Consider the following 20,499-nt stretch of genomic DNA (forward strand, 5'->3'; position numbering starts at 1 on the left):
CTTAATTTTTGACCAGGTTTCCTCCAGTCAGATGCTAAAGAATACATTCTCATGTTCTTGCCAAGATTCATAGCCATCCACCTCTATTTCAGTCTTTCAGAGGCGTTACCCAATCGCTATTCTCACCGTCTTCCAGAGGTTTGACCCCAACCTCTTCTGACCTCTGGGTTCTCCTTAAGATACCAAAGATTTCTCATATAATGGCAGCTTTGGGATACAGCAAAGAGTCAAAACACTGCTTTCTTAGGAGAACAGTGTCCCTCAGGTGTGGCTGCACATGGGGATGCCTCCGGTTTCTCTACATCCGAGTGGGGGGCCGGCATGCCCAAGTGATGGTCAAAATAGGCATCCACCAGAGGTTGGATGAGCTGTGGCGGTAGCCACTTTGACTGGGCTACCACTGGACAGGAGTCTGACGCGACTGGTGAGACCTCTTATGCCCCTGATCACGACCAGCTGAGCGCAAGGTTTGATGCGCCTTTCATCTGGAGGACGGACTTCCATATGAGTTTAGGGGTCCCTTGGTGGGAATACCAAGCTCCCCCAAGGTTCTTCAGAGGCACATGAAGAAGGTGCTACTAGACCAGATGATCCAAGGTCCCTTTACACAAACCGGACCTGCACATACTTTTCGGTCAGTTTTAGAAGCCAAACTATCATTGTCGGTACAATATTGCCTTCATATTGGCAAACCTCCTACACTCTCCTGTTGTTGCTTTGTCCCTGCAGCAGGCTCATAATACTTTCCAGTAAGATCGCTACTGTTCATTTATGAGATTTCTCTGCAGGAGTAGTATTCTGGTTAAGGGCGTTGGATCCGCCATATGCACTGGGTGGTGAGGGTGGTGGGGACCTGCCACTTGCACACATTTTATACAGGACTAGGATCCCTCGGGATGGGATGGTGGATACAGGTGATCGACGTTGTGCTCATGGTTGCGGACTGTCTGTGGCCTGGTTGAATACCTGGATGGGAGCATGATCGACTCAATGGGGTACGGGTTGTAGATAGGGCCTGGCATGGTTGTAGGTGAGGGTAAAGAGCGTCATGGTTGGGGGGTGTGGGGAGATAGTGAAATTCCAGGGAGCGTGTTATAAAACTGAAACACAATGGATACAGAAGAACGACTCAAGATTCACGTAAAAGGATACAGATGGTAAACAACAAAGGGTACATTGGAAGTCGTCTTCCAACAGCAATGCCTGAGGTGTGGCGTAGAGTGTCAAAAGGGAACCTTCTAACTAATGTCACTCTCTGACTAATGAACCCACAGTCAGATAGAGCTATTAGTGAGAAGGGCGAGTGTGGCCCAGGATTCACCAGGCTGTTAATAGAGAGGGAGCTAATTAGAACACTCATAATATGAAAAAGACAATCTATCCTATGTTGAAAGACAAAAGTATCCTATGTTGAACACACTAACCTGGATGTGTAGCCGAAGAAGTCTCAAGAAGTCCGAGGATTCCAAGGAAACAACGGCAAGGAGAGGGTAGTGAGGAATCTAACCCGAGCGGAACGAGGGCCGCACTAGAGACGGGTTGGTGCACACACAGGAAAGCGTCCAGAGTCCAGTGCACGTGAAGAAGGAGCAGAATAAGACTCTGTAGGATCTTGGTAGTTGCAGAACTCTTCAGTCTTGATAGATGGAGATAGAGCAGGGCTCTGCAGGGTGTCGGTAGTTGTAAGACCTAGAAGACAGCCGGTGTCCAGTGGTTCAATTAGAACTGTGGTGGAAGCAGTGACTGTGGCAACTCAATTGGAAGATGTCACGTGTGAATGGAGAGACTCCGTATGAATGGGGAGAGTAGAACCGTGAGAGAGCGCGGAAGTAACAGACAGCTCACGGGAGATTGGAGAATACCAGGAGCCGCGTCGGGACGCGGGTAGAAGGCTGGAATCTGGGTCTCAGGAAGGAAGTTTGGAAGCTGCCGGGAGAAGCGACCTGGAATTTGTCGAGACGCGGTTAGGAGGCTGGAACCTTCCGGGAGCCGTGTCGGGACGTGGGAAGAAGCTGGGAGCTGCCGGGAGTAGCGAAGAACGCAGAAAGGCAGCAGTTAATTAACAGAAAAGCGTCTGTCAAAACAGAAGAAGCTCCGTGACGCGGAATAGTAACAACGATCAGAAGCACTGTGGAAAGGCTTCCGCTTTGTTAAATGGAGTCAGCTGACGTGCGTGGAGTAACCTACACGTCATCGCGTTGATCATGTGGTCCGTGCATTGATTTAGCGTTTCCCGGACAACTTCCACTTCATGTAAAACGGTCTAGCCGTTCTCAAAGCCGAAGAAGCCGGAAAGCAGGGTTGTTTGGGTCTTGCAGCGGAGTCGGGTGGAGAGGAAGGAGAGGTAGGCATGACAGAGCGCATGTTTAAATCCAAAAATGCAGATCCTTTAAGACTGTGTGTGGGCTCCAAGGTGCCACATGGTTGAAGAAGGGGGATTAAGTTACAAACCTGTAAATAATGTGCAAGCATGTACAAAAAGCCCAAATGATGCAACCAATCATAAACATGCCTTTTAGTCTTGCCAATGAAATATAAATGGTAGTCCCATAGGCCCCGCCCATTCCAGCACGCTAACTAATACACAAACGTATACCCAGATAGATCACCTATATTGACTAACTTATCAAATCACACGCTGCTATTCCTTCAATAATACATTTTCATTGTTTAACGGCAAGCATGAATTCCAAAAGAACAATGCACATTGCCAGATCCATTTCAATGATGAAATCAGCACCCCCTTGCATCCTAACTGCGGATTGACACATATTCATTGAATCCACTCCTCACAGGTCTATAACATGGAAAACCCTAAAACTAACAAGGTGTGCACTAACCAATGCATGCCACAAGTATTAGAAGTTGCTATGTCAACCACATCTCCTTCTCTCTGTGACCATTTCCTCCCATTCCATTTGCATTGTTTTTGCCATAATGTGTGCATTAAGCTCCATCAAATGTTCCAAAACCCATGAAGAAATGCAAACAAAGGGAAAAAGAGAAATTTGGAAATACTAAGGAGGAAATCCTCATTGCAGCCACACCTAAAGGAAGGGACTCGCCCGGGTGTTTTAAAGGTTAATCAAAAGTGTTTTTACCACACACTGGAGGCAGAATTGAGATGATGTCAGAACTGGGTTAGACAAGAAAATGTCAAAGATAGATTGAATACGTTAAATGAAATGTAAAGAATTTAAATCAAGAAATTCAGTAAATGCTTGTGTGTTGATAGCATTTGCCACATATTCAAGACAGAAAATACGAGGTTCCATACATTCCAGACTTGACAGGTCCCGTCGTATTATACAGAATCGTGTGGTTCACTATCAAATTCCAAAGTCCCATGTCATGCCTGTCACTCAATTGAAAAGCTTGTGCAGTCCTGTTCTTCTATAAGCGTCCATGACACCATTGTTGTACTACCATTGACAATGAAACACATCCTCGGGTGCTGGTAAAGACACGCCCGATGTTGCCACAACATACAGCACATCGCAATTTCCAAGAAAGACGCATTGGGTTTTGGTTGAGCTCGACGACAACGGAGAGCTGTTGTTGCATGCATAATGACTTCCATAAAGGTCATGTGCCGGAAGACTAGTACAGTATCACAATCACGTGCATGGCTGAGGTTATAGGCACCAGGAATCCTACCTCCTATGTAAGATGATGGCAACCTTATGAATTATGATCATATCCAAAGGGGTTAAAGACGACAATGTTTCTTCCCATGGCGGGAAAGCTTTTCTAGCATGCGGCTAACTCCTTGATCACCGCCAAGTATAGGTTTGACACAAATCTTCCCTCCCCAGTCCCTCACGCACCAAAGTAAGTGCTGAAAAAGTGGGATGTTGGGCTGGGAATGATGGAAACATGTTTTTCACTGCATTGTAAAGCCTGAGATATGTGAAAGTATCTAGAGCGGAGACCCTCTTATGGTTTTAAATGCTTCTAGTGAATGAAAGCTATCATCATGAAACAAATCCCCAAAGGTGTGTAAGCCAAGCTGGGCCGTAGATGTTAGAAATGCCTTTTTGAAAGAAATGTCCAAAATGTAAAATGTCTTTAAGAGACAGCGTGTACAAACCAATACTATGGCAGCCTACTGTAAGGAAGTCATGGTACCAAAGTAAAACTAAACATCTAAGTGACCAAAAGAAACCTTTAAAAAACCATGTAAATAATAAACAAAATGTGAAAAAACAAACCGAGGCCCGAAAATGATGACAGAATAGCCAATAGAGAAGCAACAGCTAACCAATATTATATAACACCACATTCGAATGAAGATGATGAAGGTACAAGCAAAATGGAACATCTGACATTGAGTTCAACAAACATTAAAAGAGTTTCATATTGGTCATCGGCATTTAAATAAGCAAAAAAAAATCAATTATGCATTAAATATCCCCCAGAAAGACAATCAATATACACATACTATCTATTGCCACAGCCACGTCACAATAGCATAGGAAATTACAAACTATACCCCCAATATTCATTAATAAATCCTTAACATAAGCGTGGACAGTCAGCGGCTCGTAGTGACATCTAGTATTTTGGCACATGCTAAATCAATAGGAACATATCACAGCTCTTGCTTATCTCCTGCTTATATTGATTCATTTTGAGATCATCAGTATCAGGTAATAAAGACCAAAATTAAGTTTTCTCCAAGATAATGATCACACAAGCATCTATCGGTCACCCTTAATGTACGCCTCCCCATGCCATAATGTACGCCTCCCCATGCCATAATGTACGCCTCCCCATGCCATAATGTACGCCTCCCCATGCCATAATGTACGCCTCCCCATGCCATAATGTACGCCTCCCCATGCCATAATGTACGCCTCCCCATGCCATAATGTACGCCTCCCCATGCCATAATGTACGCCTCCCCATGCCATAATGTACGCCTCCCCATGCCATAATGTACGCCTCCCCATGCCATAATGTACGCCTCCCCATGCCATAATGTACGCCTTCCCATGCCTTAATGTACGCCTCCCCATGCCATAATGTACGCCTCCCCATGCCATAATGTACGCCTCCCCATGCCATAATGTACGCCTCCCCATGCCATAATGTACGCCTCCCCATGCCATAATGTACGCCTCCCCATGCCATAATGTACGCCTTCCCATGCCTTAATGTACGCCTCCCCATGCCATAATGTACGCCTCCCCATGCCATAATGTACGCCTCCCCATGCCATAATGTACGCCTCCCCATGCATAAACAAATTAAGGCCTAGCAATCCACATGTGTAAATTACATTAAAAAAACCTCCTAAATAGGTTTCCTCTTATATTTCCATGTGGTAAAAGAATCTCATGGCAAACTGATTGCAACACAATATCGCGCCAACATTTCATCAAGGATCTATATACTCCAAGCAGTCACAACTGCACAAACTTGCATTTATTCAAAGTGGATTGGATAGTGACACACACTAACATCCATCCACCGCTCTTTCAATTGTTATAACGTTCACAATTCACATTGTCAACAAGAGCGAAGTTCACAACAATCCACTGGAACAGCACTCAATTGGCACAACCATCTGGATACCAAGCTTACTCTTGTAGTTGTGGTATCCTTGGTATACCCATACTTCCAAACAAGGAGAATATAGAACAATTTACCCCATAAAGAAACTCTCACGACCTACTTAAGCCAAATCAATTGCCTGCACGACAACAAGCAGATTGCAATTCTAAGTAACTAAAACATATAGTTTGTTATAAGCCTGGCATGATATTGGACCTAATATCACATTTTGATTAATTGTCGAGACGTCAACTAATCACCTTTGGAAGCAGATCATATTATAATGTTGAAGCGTATGCCAAGCCGCATCGCGCCGTCTTACCAATGGCATTGCACATATCCCCGTGGAGATCTGCGACACAGTTTCGTTTTCCAATAATGATCGGCGTGCCAAAACCCAGTCACCACACATCCCAGCACGGGAGCTCAGGTCCTCCTATCAGTTTCCGCACACAGTCCGCCTTGGTAATTGAGGCGGAGCTGCAGACTCCTGTGCGCGTCCCATTTGTTTGTAATCTGAGCCATGGATCCGAGCTGAGCGCGTCCCGTGTCAACACTGAAAGCTTTTCCGCTGAGGCTATGAATGACATGAAAAAATAAATCTGGGTATCGCTGATGTAAACAAAATGTTATGGGAAAGTACCTAGGGAAATGGATGACTCACGCTGTGAGGCTTTAAGTCAACTGTAATTTTCTACCGAGCATGCAGTATCTAATAAAATAAATTTTAAACAATAAAGATGAAAAGCCAAACTTATAAGCAGTTAAATAAAACATCGAAATTAACTTTGAATCAACCGACTTATGTTAGACATCATGTGTCTGTGCTTTCTATGACTCAGTCTGTCTTCTAATACCCTGGTGAAAGGCATTTATAAAATCTATATCCTTGTTGTGGTCTGGAAAGGTACGGGTAACACCATCCATGATAATTTTTAGCATAGCAGGATAAACTATGTAGTAAGAAAGTTGTTTCTCTCGTTTTGCCTCCATAAAAGGTTTCCTCTGAGCTTCTGTATCGCTGCTGTAATCCTTGAAAAGCATAATTCTGTGCTTTTCGCTGCATCTTAGATCCCCAAGCTCTTTAGCCTTCTTCAAAAGCATTTCCTTTACTGGAAATGTGAGCAGTTTAACCAGGAAGGCTTTAGGAGGTTGGGCAAGGGCTGTTTTAGTAGCCATAGAGTGCTGTGCTCTCTCAATTTCCAGTAGATCTCTAGGAAGGAGCTTCAATTGCTTTGGTAAAGTTTTTTTCTTATATTAGAGTGCCTTAAATAATGTTCTTGTTCAGAGATATTTCTTTGAGAATCTTCCAAACGCAAAGATAGATGTGAAATCTTGTTTTCCAAAACATGCAGGTTGTCTTCAGAATCAGAGACTCTGGACTCCAGGTTCTCGGTTCACTTTATAACCAAAGCCTGATAATTTTTCCTTTCTAGATCCGTCTGCTTGATTTTTTCCAATAGACAGGACCACACTATCCATAATCTGAGTCAGGTAGTCTTCATCAGATTGGCCCTCAGCCTGGCAAGCAATCAAACCATCTTCTTTGACTCTTTTAGAAGGCTGATGTCATTCTCCTTAAGCTCAGTTGATTCACCCCCTTGTCTGGAGCTTCTGGAGGAACGGGGGGTTCGTCATTTCAATGGAAACAGAGTCAGTCATCTTCAGTGAGACAGGATCTCAGGGCAGGAGCAGAGCTGAGCTCTCAGCCATCTCCTTCAGCTGTCAGTTCTAGAATCCACTGAGAACGAACATTGGTCAAATACCCTGTTCTATGGAATTTCTTCCACTCAGGAGGGTCTCCCCACGATGTACTTCAAATTGGATTTCACCATGATTCTGTAAGAGAACCTTTACGTCTCCCCGGAAGTTGGGATTGATGATGCCTGCTAACATCACTGTACTGATCTTCCATGCTAGGCCAGATTTGGGGCCAACCTTATGTAACACTCCGGAGGGGGTATCAAAACCAAGCCTGTAGGAATCATTCCTCTTTTTCCACGGGGGAGAACCGCTTCCCTACTGCTACAGATATGGAAACCTATCGATTCTTTCATGGCAACAGTGGCGCTAGAATCTCTATGACTACGTTTTTGAAATTGTAGGGTTCCCCAATTAGTTTCATTCTCCTTGTTCTGGAGCGGGGCACCAGTTTGAGTCCTTCGAATGAGGACCCACGTGACGCCAGACCACTCTAACTCTAATGCAAATTTTACTCACAAAAGACCTTTGTACTTTAGTCTTCTTTCTCATAAAATGTTGCTCTTCGCAACTTTGAGCCCAACACAGTCCGGTCTATTATCAGCGCTTTCCGACTCACCGGCTGTGCCAAACTCTGATGGCGTCTCTTGCCTCTGGAGCCAAGGATGGTACCACAATGGCAACTGCTTCTCACCGAACTGGCTATCACCATTCGCCAGCTTTTGATTCCCGCTCTTACGTTTCCCTTTTCAGAGGCTCCGCGGGTCTGGATTGAAAAGGGCAAGGGCAACTCCCTCCTTTTTGTCCTTTCAGGTTTCGCCACCTTTCTCTTCCATTTGAACTGTCGTCCGGGAATAGCTGCTTCCTCATGCGTTTGGCCTTGCTCAGAGTGTGCTTTCGTGCTCTGTCTTTTATCCCTGTGAGCAAGTGAAAGGGAAGTCAGGTGTATGTAGTTATCAGCAATTGCCTGACCCTTGTGTTGGGGGCATGTCAGGTCCAATAGCAGTGGCAGTGTCCTGGCTACCTGGAAGAAAAATCCTCAGGGACTAGCGGGTGAAACACCTTGAGGTTTCTCACAGATCGCCTCTCAGAATCCACTCACAGGGCTGGTTCTGAAAATCCATCTCAATAGACAGCAACAGCTCTTCTCATGAGCAGATCACAGAGTAGTTAGGAGGTGGCCTGGGAGAGACACTGCCACAAATCCCTGCCAAAGAGACACTCTCTGTTAATGCACGCTCATTCAGAGCTGGGCCCTTTAAATATTTCCAGGCAGAATACAGGGCTCATTGGTGAGACAGCAGAGCAGGTGGTCCACTGATTATAAGGCATAATATATGCAACATGGTGATGGGACTGGAACGGCTCTTCTCCGACAGATAGCAAAGTAGTCAGGAGAGGCCATAGGTAGACAGCACCACAAGACCAAACCCCAGAGGCCTCTCACCTAATGCCTTCACACAGTGTTGTACATCAGAAACTGGACCCTGACATTTCAGTTCAGGCGAGGAGCGGAGGTCTAGAACACCACCAACCCATCATAGAGGATCAGATACTTCTGTTACGAAAGTTACATCTACTCTGGAAAACACTTAAGCAGATACAAGCTGGGGCACCAATGAGAGGTAGGGTTTCTTCCTAAAAAGGGAACACAGTGGAAGCTCTTGATCAGTGACATTAGCATTGATAGACATGTATGTGTTTTTATCAAACAGATGCCTAAGATTGATTTTCAGATCACATGAACTGATGAATTGGATTCTTTTGAATGAACAAATAACCACTCCTGATGAAGGAGTGTTGTTTTCTATGGACAACTTTTCATGCTCACAGATCACCACATGTAAAACATTGTATCAATATGAAGGGAATATTGTAACTATGTCTGTGGATTTCTGAAGATGTTATCCATTGATGAAATATGTAGTTGATTAAATTATCTCTATTACTGAAACTTTGTTCTTATATTTGATTGGAAGTGTTTAATACTTACGACGGATGAATGACCAACATAATAATTTTATTTGAAAATTGGAGGGTCTGTTCATGGACTGTAATTAGACAACATATAACATGTTTATAAATAAAATTGGAATCTAATCTGAGATAACAGTAGTGAAAAATACCTAATTACTGTTTGTCTTTGTACAATAACCTGAGTGTGCAGGGGACGTGAGTGATCCACAGCTCGTGGACACCTTTTGTTTTTTTGTACTATGTTCATCACAATCTAGTGTCCGGGTTGTGTTTTTCTCCTCTGAACCTCACTACTTTACTTAAAATCTTTAAATTCCAATATATAAATACAGGTGTGCACCCATACCCATTTCCTCTTGCTATCATAGAGTTAGGCCACCACATGGATCAGGATTGGGAGCCCAGTGTACCTTCCTAACTCCCAGAACTGAAAGAGGTTCACCAGCAACATGCCAGGCCGAGGAGGACCCGCCCTCCCGGTCAGGGCCTACCGCTGGACCCGACTAGCTCTGACTGTAGCAGAACAGGTGGTAAAAACTGGGAGTTCGAGCATACCGGGATATTAACACTCATCTTCTTGGGTCAAACCAAGCCGCTAAGGTCTGCTTAAGCACTTTGCTGCAACTCTACACTCCAATGGCCTATTTGGTAAGCAGGCCCATAAAACCAGTTGGTAGCACTTTTAATCGGTGGATCGCCGCTCCATTATATGACGTAGGATTTCGAGGTAGCCGGCCCCCGAGCCAGATTTACCCTGAGCATATTTGTATGGCAGGGCCCTGATAACTGAGGGCCAATGAATTGTCAGCCACAGGATTTAGCTGATGGCTGGGATGAACTCAGAAAGGCTCCTTCATCTTGCTCACCCTCTACACTGGCCCCACTGTGTGTTGAAAAACATTTATTCTGTTGCCCGTTTATTTTTCTCTTTCTGTTCCTGAGTTTAAATATATCGCGTTTTAAAATAAATAAAAATGTAAAGTTGGCTATATTGAAAAGCCATTTTTCTTCATGAAAGGTTTCTGGAATTCCACTCATTTGCAAAGAGATGCAGCTGTTTTTGTTTAATAATGCAGAGCTCATGAGATACATTTCAGGTTTAAAATTTCTAAATATTATTTTGAAGGGTCCCAATAATTCCAAATTTTAAATGCTGTTGGTAGGCCTCAATGTCTGAACCATCTGGGTGTATATAATTAAAATTACTTGTGAGAATCCAATGAAGGGATGCATTTAATGTACATGTGTGTAGATGGGTTTCTTGGGCGGTGGGAAGGGTACTATATGCCACTGGGATATGCATATTATTTTAATGATTTTGTTTTTTTTCAAAGCCAATACCTGCCGCTAACTTGCCGATCCAGGAAGCTATTCCTGGAAATAAAATGCAGGTTTGAGTTGGAAGCAAGCAAAGGTTTCTAACAAGCAAAGGTAGAGCATTGCATCATTACATATGAATGGTTGTGTAGTCTCCATGCAAGCTATTCTAATCTCAGTTTATCTGTTTTAGCGTGGGTTTTTAGCAAGGAATCGTCGTATGTTGGGGTGGAGGTGTTTATGTTATCGTTCAAGTATCCGCAGCACTTGAGTGTTAAACCATGCTTCCAAGCTCACCCAAATGATCTTGACCTTGCATTACGCCCTCGTCACTATTCCTTATCCCAGTCCTAAGGTTATGAGTGACTCGGCCACCTTCTACCAAGCATAAGTAATTGACCATTATTGCTTCTCTGAGGCTTCTTCCCTAGGGAAAAATGTATACTACTGCCCACAGCCATGCACCTCCTATCTTTCTGTCGGTTCTATGTTCATTCGCCAGCAGTGTTTTTTTCGATGGTTTCCTGCTGACTTTCTTTGGGGGTGGGGAGTCAATGAAAAATCTTATTTTTATTTTGGGGGGGTGAGTTCCCCCACCAACCCCATCCACTATTAATTTAACACTATTCCCGAACCACGAACCCCTTATATACAACCCCTATATTTTTCATTGAGTTTTTTCGAGAAAAATATTTAGTCAGAAAACATATCAGAAAAAACACTGTTGATGAATGAACGTCTTACCCTTTCTGTCTGTGGCCATTACTAGTAGGATTTCCAACTGGTAAGCAATGCATCTCTACATAGCCATGGCCTCCTGTAGGGGATTCAGTTGAGGTTGCACAGCCAGATGCCTTGAAACTTCACTTTCTCTGCCTTCACTGAACTCCCCCAGGTGGAGCGGTTTGGCGTTCATTCTGGCGCCAGCTTTAGCGTATGCAGCATGTGCCCCCATGGTCGTCTACATTCGGAACTTGGAATGTGTGGAGTACCAGCTTCAAGGGTGGACATAAAACGATTTGGTACTTTGAATTCTTGTCTTTACAACTTCTAATGGTTTGTCATTATACAGCGCAGTGGTAAAAGGAATGAGAAGAGCAACCACATGGAGGGTTTTCCCGCTTCCGTAAACAAGGGTCCTAGGCGTCGCCATCAACATCACACAAGAAAGCAAGAGTCATAGCACCTCACAGGTGCATGAACAGATATTGACCCAGGCTCCTCCAGGGGAGCCTGTGCTGATGCATATTACGTCTCCCTTGCATAGCTTTTCCTTTGCATTATCTCTCTCTTGCACTTGTGCTGTCACTGGAGTCAGCAAGAAAGCAGGATTCCTTGCTGACTCCAGTAACCACGCCAGTGCCTCCAGTTCTCCCTTCACACCATGTTCCTACTTCGGGGATCCTTCATGCCACCAGCTCATAGCCTGCCTCATGCAACTCCTTTGGCACTAAGCATGTGCTCAATAACTTTGGAACGGATCGAGCTACTTATCGAGTGGCCTTCCTCCAAACTGGCTAAAGCTCTAACACCTTCCCTTTTTTTCACTGTTGCTGGCCATGACATCAGAACGTAAACTCAAGTTAAAGTGTTAGGGGTGCTGATGGACTCCTCCTTTTCATCTATCTCTTATTTGCATAAAGTCATCAGTTCCTCTTATTTTCAGTTATTGACTTTGAGAGAGATTCGACCACTCCACTCCGAAACACACTCGGCGACTAATGCATGTGCTATAGTCAATGTTCATCTACGCTATTGAAACGTCTTATATGCAGGGGTATCGATATTTGCACTACATAAAGTTCAAGTGATCCAGAATACGGCTGCTCGCATTTGGGCGGTCTGTCTTTGGCAGGATCACTATACTCCAGTCTTAAAAAAGCTCTACTTGCTCCTTGTAAAATCCTGACTCACCTTTAAGCTCTTGACTACAGACCATAAAGCCCTATATGGTCAGGCTTTTCTTCACATCAAGAGGTACATCAGATGGTTCCCATCCTTTACGAGTAGTCTCTCGCTACACAGTGATTTTCTACCTCTTCTGACTTTATAGAGGTTTTGGTCACTCTTGTACCATCACTTGTGCTATCCTGATGAACCGGCTCCCTATCGAAATAGGGAGTACGAATGATCTGATGACTTTCAGGAAAAAGTTACAAATGTTTCTCTTTTAGTTTGTTCAGCTCCGAAGGTCCAAAATTCTGATCGGTTCATGTGCTCAGAACCCTTCTAGTTGTAGCACCATTACCCATGATCAGTGTTGGCACGGCTTTAGCCTGGATTGCCATCATTGATCAAGAAATAGATATGGAAAGGTTGTCAGTTGCAGACTTTACCATAGTGGAGGGTCCCTCTACAGTACGCTCCAGGCTTCCCCCACAGGGGCTAATGAACCTGATTGCCACATGGAAGATGTTAATTAATATACAGGCTGCTATTTCACCAAGGAGGTCATTGAGGAGATCTTCATGCATATAAGGTCTTGCATCCTTCTACGTCGGAGCAGGCTAACCCAAGACACTTCCAGGCACTGTCCTCAGCAGGCCTCCCTATGATTGAACAAATGGAGTAGGTGCTGTCTTGGGAATGGAAGGAACCCAATCGTTCACCATGCTTCCTGTCCAATATGATCCCTGTTCTGAGCTTTGATTAAAACTGTCCTATCACCATTAAGGTGGACTCTGTACTTCCAAGCATGCATGTTAGGTGAAAACACAGTGACATGCAAAGAGACGTAGCCGATGGACACTGTTGCCTAATACTAATTAGCTACATTCAAAAGCCCCTATTGTGGCCTATGGCAGATGGCGACGGTGTGGCTGGCAGTTCAGAGAAGGTGGCAGGAAAATGTTTCTCTATTTTGGAGATTTTAAATTCATAAGGCTGTTGAGGGAAGAGAGTGTCTGGGCTAAGCAGAGGGACATGATGAAACAGCCATTTGTCACTTGGATCACTGCCCATTATCAGTCGATTAAGCCTAGGACTCGAGCAAGCGTATTGGTTGAACCTTGAGTGATGGGTGCCAATGATGCACAAGCTCGCCCAATACCTCTCAGCCTGTGCTTTGCTATTCTCCTCCAGTACTGATTGGATTTGAGGGTGTGGGGGCGGTAACAATTGTCAATGCCAAGAAAGACTCAGTTGAAACTCCATTTTTGGGTATATATTGTTTGGTGTTAAATTTTAGGATTTGGCCAAACAGGTTGCAGACAATCAAAGATTGGGGTCAGGTTCAGATCTCATCTATCTTTGTTTGGTTGGTGTACCCCAGGGACCGACCCCCTCCAGGTTTCCCTCTATCCAAACCTCCATGCCACTCTGCAGAGGAAGGATGACAAGGGGCCATGGACCCAGGCTTAGCCTACGACACTCTCTTGCCTTCACAGCAGCATCAGCAGAACCATTAATAACCAGTACCCTCCACTTTCTCCTAATCAGCCAACAGGGTCGTGGTAAAATGCCTTTTCTGTGATGTATGGAAATTCCATCTCATATTCCTCAGTCATGTATATTTCGTCACAGGTTTATGCAATAGTGTGTCTGCCCTTCTTCCAGGTTACGGTTCATCTATGCTCTTATCCCTAGAGATCCAGGGAAGGGTCAGAACCTGTTAGCCAGTATCCAGAGTCTTCTGGTGAAAGGGCTGGAGGCATAAAAGGGCCAAGGATTCTACTCAATCCTTATTTTAGTTCTGAAGCCCTCACAGGGTTGAAGCTTCTGTTGGGTCTATAGATCATTCAAAATGGTTTCCATCCCTTCCATCTACCTTTCACTTTTAAAGAATGACTTCAGTATATTCAGAGTTCTAAATGATGCCTATTTTTACACCCCGATGACTCACCATTTCCAGACATTTGTAAGGTTTAAAGCGGAGCACCAACACTTTTATTTGTGTGTCCTTCTGTTCAAACTCAAGATGGATGCTCAGATCTTCATGAAACTGTTGACCATACTGGTGGCTCTGCATGTGCTGACGACACCCTGGTCCACCATATTTAGACAACAGTTGATCCATGCCCCGTCTCTGACTCTTCTCAATTTACAGTCTCAGAGAGTGATTGCCATTCTATCGATTAATGGTTGGATTATTAATGTAAAACATCTCAACTGGTGCCCTCACTCAGGTTGGAATTTATCACGCCATATTTGATATGGAGAGAGAAGATGTTCCTTTGCAATGGAAGAGCCACTGGGCTACAGGGTCATGTGATCGCTCTTCTAACAACAAGGAACCCCTTGTATCACTGTTTTTTTTTGCTATGGGAGATGGCTGCCACAGTGTTCATGGACCGCCAATCCTACATGCATCACAAGCCACTAGTTAGACATATATTGAGCTGCTGTCCCGTCAAGTCCCAGACTTTTGGCATCAGTATTCCTCTCCCTCAAATTCCTGAGATCTCTCTGACATGAAGGTTAACCTGTTCAGGGGCTTGCCCCTCCACCCACCAGCTCCTTTCAGAGGCAAGTTGTACAGATTGGGGTGTTAACCTGCGTCCACTCTTAGCTCAGGGTCTCTGGTCACAGTCAGGGAGGTCACTAAGCAATCAAACTTCGAATTGGAGAGAATTGGCCATATCCATAGCCATATCCATAGCTCTTCGGGTACCTTTCCCTCCATAAGGAGTATTTTGGTCCAACTGAGGGTGAAAAACCTGGTGGTCAAAGCGTATTTAAACAGAAAAGTTAGGGCTCCTTACAGTCTGTTGGCAGATTTAGACCCCTGGATAGTACTGTGGGAGGGGAATCCAACTGAATAAAAGAAAAAAAAGCCAGTAAGGCATGTACACGTATTAAAGCCCTTAAAAACTCCAAGCATCAGCCTCCAGCTAGCAACTGGCACTCATGTAATTCCATCAGGGTTCTCACCCCTCACATTCTCTGCTGACACTGCGGCTCAGCTAATGATCTTGCTGAGCTCCATAACCACAAGAACAGTACATGGCCAACCACCCTTTCAACACATAAGCTGTTTTGCATCTTCCTTTTGTTATTGCCACTCCTATGTGGCAATTATGGGCTATGCAGCCCATTGTGTCCCTGAAGGTATCCGATGGGATCAACTGGTTGCCTCTCAGCAATGGGCAGCTTGTTTTTTCATCCCAAAAACCTGGTACTTTTCTTCCACTTTGCTCTTATCTGCTCTTTCCCATCCTCTCCTTTTACTTGGAACACCAGTGCATCATTTCACCCTGCTTCCATCTATTCACCGAAGTGTATGGACCTCATCACGAGTTGGGTGGTACAGCCGGGCTATTAGCGTTACCACCACCCCCCCTGGCGCTATTAGCGCCAGATCCCGGGTTTGGCGGAACGGTAAGTCCCCATTCCCCATTTTGCCCATTCGGGAATTCCCCATTCCCCATTGGGCCCAATGGGGAATTTTCGGGGCTACTACCGCTGGCGGTATCAGCGCACATTAATAGCGCCGAAAATCAGCAAAACCGCAGCAGATTTGCTGCCAGCTCAGGGCTGGTGTAAATCCAGCCAAACCCGTGATTTGGCAGACCCTTAAATGCAGCAGTAATATCGTTAGCGCCGCATTTAAGGGTCACCGCCAAACTCGTGATGAGGAAATATGTCTTTCTCCTCCTTCACCCTAAACTGGCCATCAGCTTCCCCTAAACCTCATCATTTGCACATTTTTCCCACAGTATCCGCGATAGGACATCTACAATGCAGTTCTTTCCTGGAAAATATTCTACTGTGAAATGATGTTCCTGTATCCATAACATCAACTGTGCTGTTCTGGGGGTGCGCTAGGTGAAGGAGGCATTGCCGTCCTGAAAAATGCTGTGTTGGGAAAGACTGACCCTCTCTTAGCACAATGGAGTTTGATTTACAATTCTCAACTGGCTTCTGTAAACGCCACCCAAGAGGACCTTCTGAGAAATCCAACTTCAGTGAAGAAAAAACTGCTGGACTTGGATTGGATTAATTCAATGGAGGCAAAGGACAGATGTAAAATCTATGGCAGGCCTACCACAGAAGTATACAATGCGAATGGCAATAAGGTCCACTGAGTCCGCTGCGCTTGCAAGCTGTTTATAGAACATTATCCAGGCTGCAGGTAACTGGTGACTGTGGGGACATTGCCTGTGTACACCACAGAAGCTACAGGAATTGACAAGAGTTCCAGTCACACTGCGCCAAAGGATAACATACTGAAATGCTTCTGTTGCATCAAAGTTTATTCAACAAATTCAGCCTGACAAGTGTTTCGAGCTTAACAGAGCTCTTCCTCTGAGGCTAATAATGTATCACAACAATTACAGTGAACATGTTGTGTATGGTACCAAGAGCCACAGGCAAACGGGGCGGCTGGGGTGGGCGGGTAATCAAATCAAACAATTCCAAACATATCCATAACCACCAAGAGAAATCAAGTTATGGTCGTATTACCAAGACCCAAAACAAATCAAAAAAATGGTTATTGAATAGTGTGTGAACAACGCAGCATTACAATGAAACATTCAAATTGCATACAAGAGACAATGGAAAGCCAATACACATCAAATAAGCGTGCTGCATGAACGCAATGAAAGCAACAAGTAGGGATGAGAGAAAATACAACAAGGAAGGGGAAAAGCAAAGAAACCATATATTGGTATATTCAGTGCTTTACGTGGGGTAAAACATTGAGGGGGGGGCCTCGTTTGGGGACGTGGCTTCCATTGCGGGCGTGGCCTAAAAGTGCACAAATCATAGTAAGGTGCGCAAACAAATATATAAATGTATGTGAGCATTTATATGTTTGTATGTGTACTACTATGGTGTGTGATTTTTCAAGCCTTCTTTTATATACACAGCAATGTTACATATTTCTATGTTTATACAAGGTGGCTTGCAAGGGCACAAACCATAGTAAGTTACGCACACTTGTGTGCTTACCTTACTATGGTTTGTGTACTTTTCAAGCTGCCTTTTATAAACCTAGATATGAAACGTAGCCATCTTTTATAAAGCGTTGAGGATGGACAAAACCCAAGGTGACTTTGTCCGTCGACAAAGCTATATAAAAGATGCCTTGAATTGTGTACGATTCAAGCCGTCTGTTATAAACATAGAAATATGTCTACGTTTATAAAAGACGGCTTAAACGTACACAGTTGAAGGCATCTTTTATAAAGCCTTGCCAAAGCAGAAAGGCGCCTCGGGATCAGTGATCTCTGCTCAGAGCAGACAGATCACGGAGCCCGAGGTGTCTTTCACCCTCTGCGAACCCGCGGGCTCCCTGATCTAATCTGCAGATTATATCACGGAGCCCGCGGGTTCGCTGAGGGTCAGTGACCTGGCGAGGGAAAACTAAGGGACTCAAGCTTCCTCTGATGGCCCCCCAGATGAGGGGTCATCAGAGAAAGTTACAGTGACTGACGGAAGTGCCAGCCAGTCACAGCAACGCTGTGCCTGGCTGGCACTTCTGTCAGCTTGCCTGGCGTTAAAGTGGCGGGCGCATCTCCAGTCGCGGCTGCGGCCGCGGTGGGATAATGCGTCTTGCCATGGCTGGTGGGGCCCTGGCTCAGCCCCACTTTTTGGAGACTGCCGGGCCCAGCCCCGGCAGGCCCCGGCCCACTTAAAGCACTGAGTATATTTAATATTATGCAGCCCCTTGTATCTAATTCCCTGGATCAGTTACTTGGTCCATTACTCATTGAAGCTGGCGGCGTTGCCTTGCCACTTGAATCTCTGTGCAGTATGCAGGCTAGTCAGTCTTTTCTTATACTGCGAGCACGAGTCGCTCGCGTTCAGTGAGGGATTGCACTCCTGTTCTAGGTGACCACCACGGTAAGCTCATTTGCACACAGTCCCTAAAACCACCGCTCGTTCTTCGCCGATGCGCTGAATGTGAATAAGATGAGATGTGACAAGAGTAATTGATAGGCACTTATATCTTTCTTACCCATTCTCTCCCCCGTTTTGCACTGGACCACAATTGTTTACATCCATGACCTTTCATCACGAACATAATGGGTTACTTTTCATCATACATGCAGTCCTTTTCCACAACTGCGAAGCTATAAGAGGTACGATTTTGTAAGTTTGTCGGATTGATTTTCTATTCCTTTCTAAGTCATAAGATGCTAATGCAGACCTGGGTTATCAGTTATACACCAGTAAAAGGAATTCCCTTTCCTCCTTTCACTTTTTATCTTTGGAGACAGTATCGCGCATACCCGACAGGGCTCTCAGGTTTGCATACCTGTCTCACACACTTAACAATCTGATAAGATCATTCTACAGCTCCCCCAATCATCCTTCTGTACCTTTCTAGCATCTGCGTATAGTAATCTCCCATACCCTCCCCTCTCTCTAGCACTATGTATAGAACCTAAGCTTAGAACATAAGGGGTTTCCAACCCCAGGGAAACCAACTAGGACTGAGTGAGGGAAGAGGGAGCTTACTCCAAGAATGTACTACTTCACAGAGCCTTTTACTACGCGTTCACCGACCATCTGTCATTTCGCTGGTGACGAGCACTCCCCTACGACTTGATCATCCCCAACCCTCATGTCAGCAGGTTTAAGCAGATTAGTTAGGGAACATTAAGCGGATTGACCGTCATGTTTTGCATTCTGCAGTTAACTGAAAACTCCAAGCAGTGTGTCTGCACCAGTTCCCAATATTGGCTGATGCAGTTTGAATTCCCTCAGGGTCCTCACGCCCACATTCTGACCTGACACTGCAACTTTGCTGATGACCTGGCTGAGCTATACAACAACTAGAACTGTACACCAACCTCTCTTCCTTTTTGACAGCTTATATTCGGGGGGAGGTTGGTGTCTTGTTGGACACCTTAAGCAGGATCTTTCCATATTCCCTGTCCCTTTCCCTCTAGAAAAAGATGCTTCTTCTCATGTCACAAAAATGTGGCCTTACTTGAGCAGACCTTTTTTCATCCCATTGCAATGCTCTCCTAATTGCTCGCGGGGCTGGGACCCTCCTGCATGAGTGGTGGATGCAATGTCCCTTTCTTGGCCATGTGGTATTCTATTTGTATTTCTGCCCATTCCCCTAATTCAAAGTGGCCTTCTCAAATTTGCGAGGGAGGATTATCCGGTTCTCCCAGTTGTTCCCGGGTGGTCGCGGAAGACTTCCTTTTCTTAGCTGATTACTCTCTCACTTACTCCAGGATGGTTACTTCCTCGAACCCCCAGAGTTTGTCAGTACTGCAAGACCATCATTGCTCTGGTGTTGGCTGTTGATTTCACTGCTGAAAGTTAGAGATGACTGTTTATAGGTTTGTTTGAAGTTTCGGATTGACAACCCAACACTCTAAGCCACGATTCACCCTGAAGGTTTACAGACATCATTAGGGTACAATCTCAGCTGTGTGGCTACCCTTGGTCCATTCACCATTGCCTTTTGAAGGACGGTTTGCAACTGGGCTTGGTGGTCTCTTCTTTGAGAGCATAGCTAATTACCTTTAGAGCTTTCAGGACACCAGGAGCAGTGGGGGATTGAGCTGGTGGAACCTTATCCTGCCTGCCTCCTGCATAGCTACCTTCTTTCCTGTCCCACATTTTGCCAACATAGCCCCCACTTTTCTGTGATTTCTTCTGCAGGGCCCAGTGCTCCAGTTGTCTCTTGCCTTTATTTCCATGGTCATGCTTGCTTTTCGCGTTCCACAGGAACTGACCCTTATGGCATTTGGGCCACAAGACTCAACTGGTACTTAGGACCTGTATTGGATTTAGGGCTGGCATTACGAGGGTACATGTACAGGACAGCACCCTCCAGATCTCCTAAATTTCATCCTGTTACTTTTTGCAAAGGGCAAAACCACTTCTGTGACTACCCCAGATGAGGTGCGTAAGACCTTTCATTACCTACTGTATGGATAGTGTCCACCACCCTTTTTAGCCAGATAGCTTACACCAAATATTTTGAAACTGAATGTATTGTTGTGAGGTTGTCAAACTGATGTGGGTTATTATTCAAATGTTCAT

The 20,499-nt window shown here is 44.9% G+C and overlaps 1 protein-coding gene across 2 annotated transcripts in view; it reads left to right on the forward strand.

Moving 5' to 3' along the window:
• Positions 1 to 20,499, forward strand: part of ACTL6B (actin like 6B) — a 545,030-nt gene that overhangs the window by 258,735 nt on the left and 265,796 nt on the right. The window lies entirely within an intron of this gene.

The sequence above is a fragment of the Ambystoma mexicanum genome, chromosome 1p (assembly GCF_040938575.1).
Source record: "Ambystoma mexicanum isolate Mex_15411 chromosome 1p, UKY_AmexF1_1, whole genome shotgun sequence".
NCBI lineage: Eukaryota > Metazoa > Chordata > Amphibia > Caudata > Ambystomatidae > Ambystoma > Ambystoma mexicanum.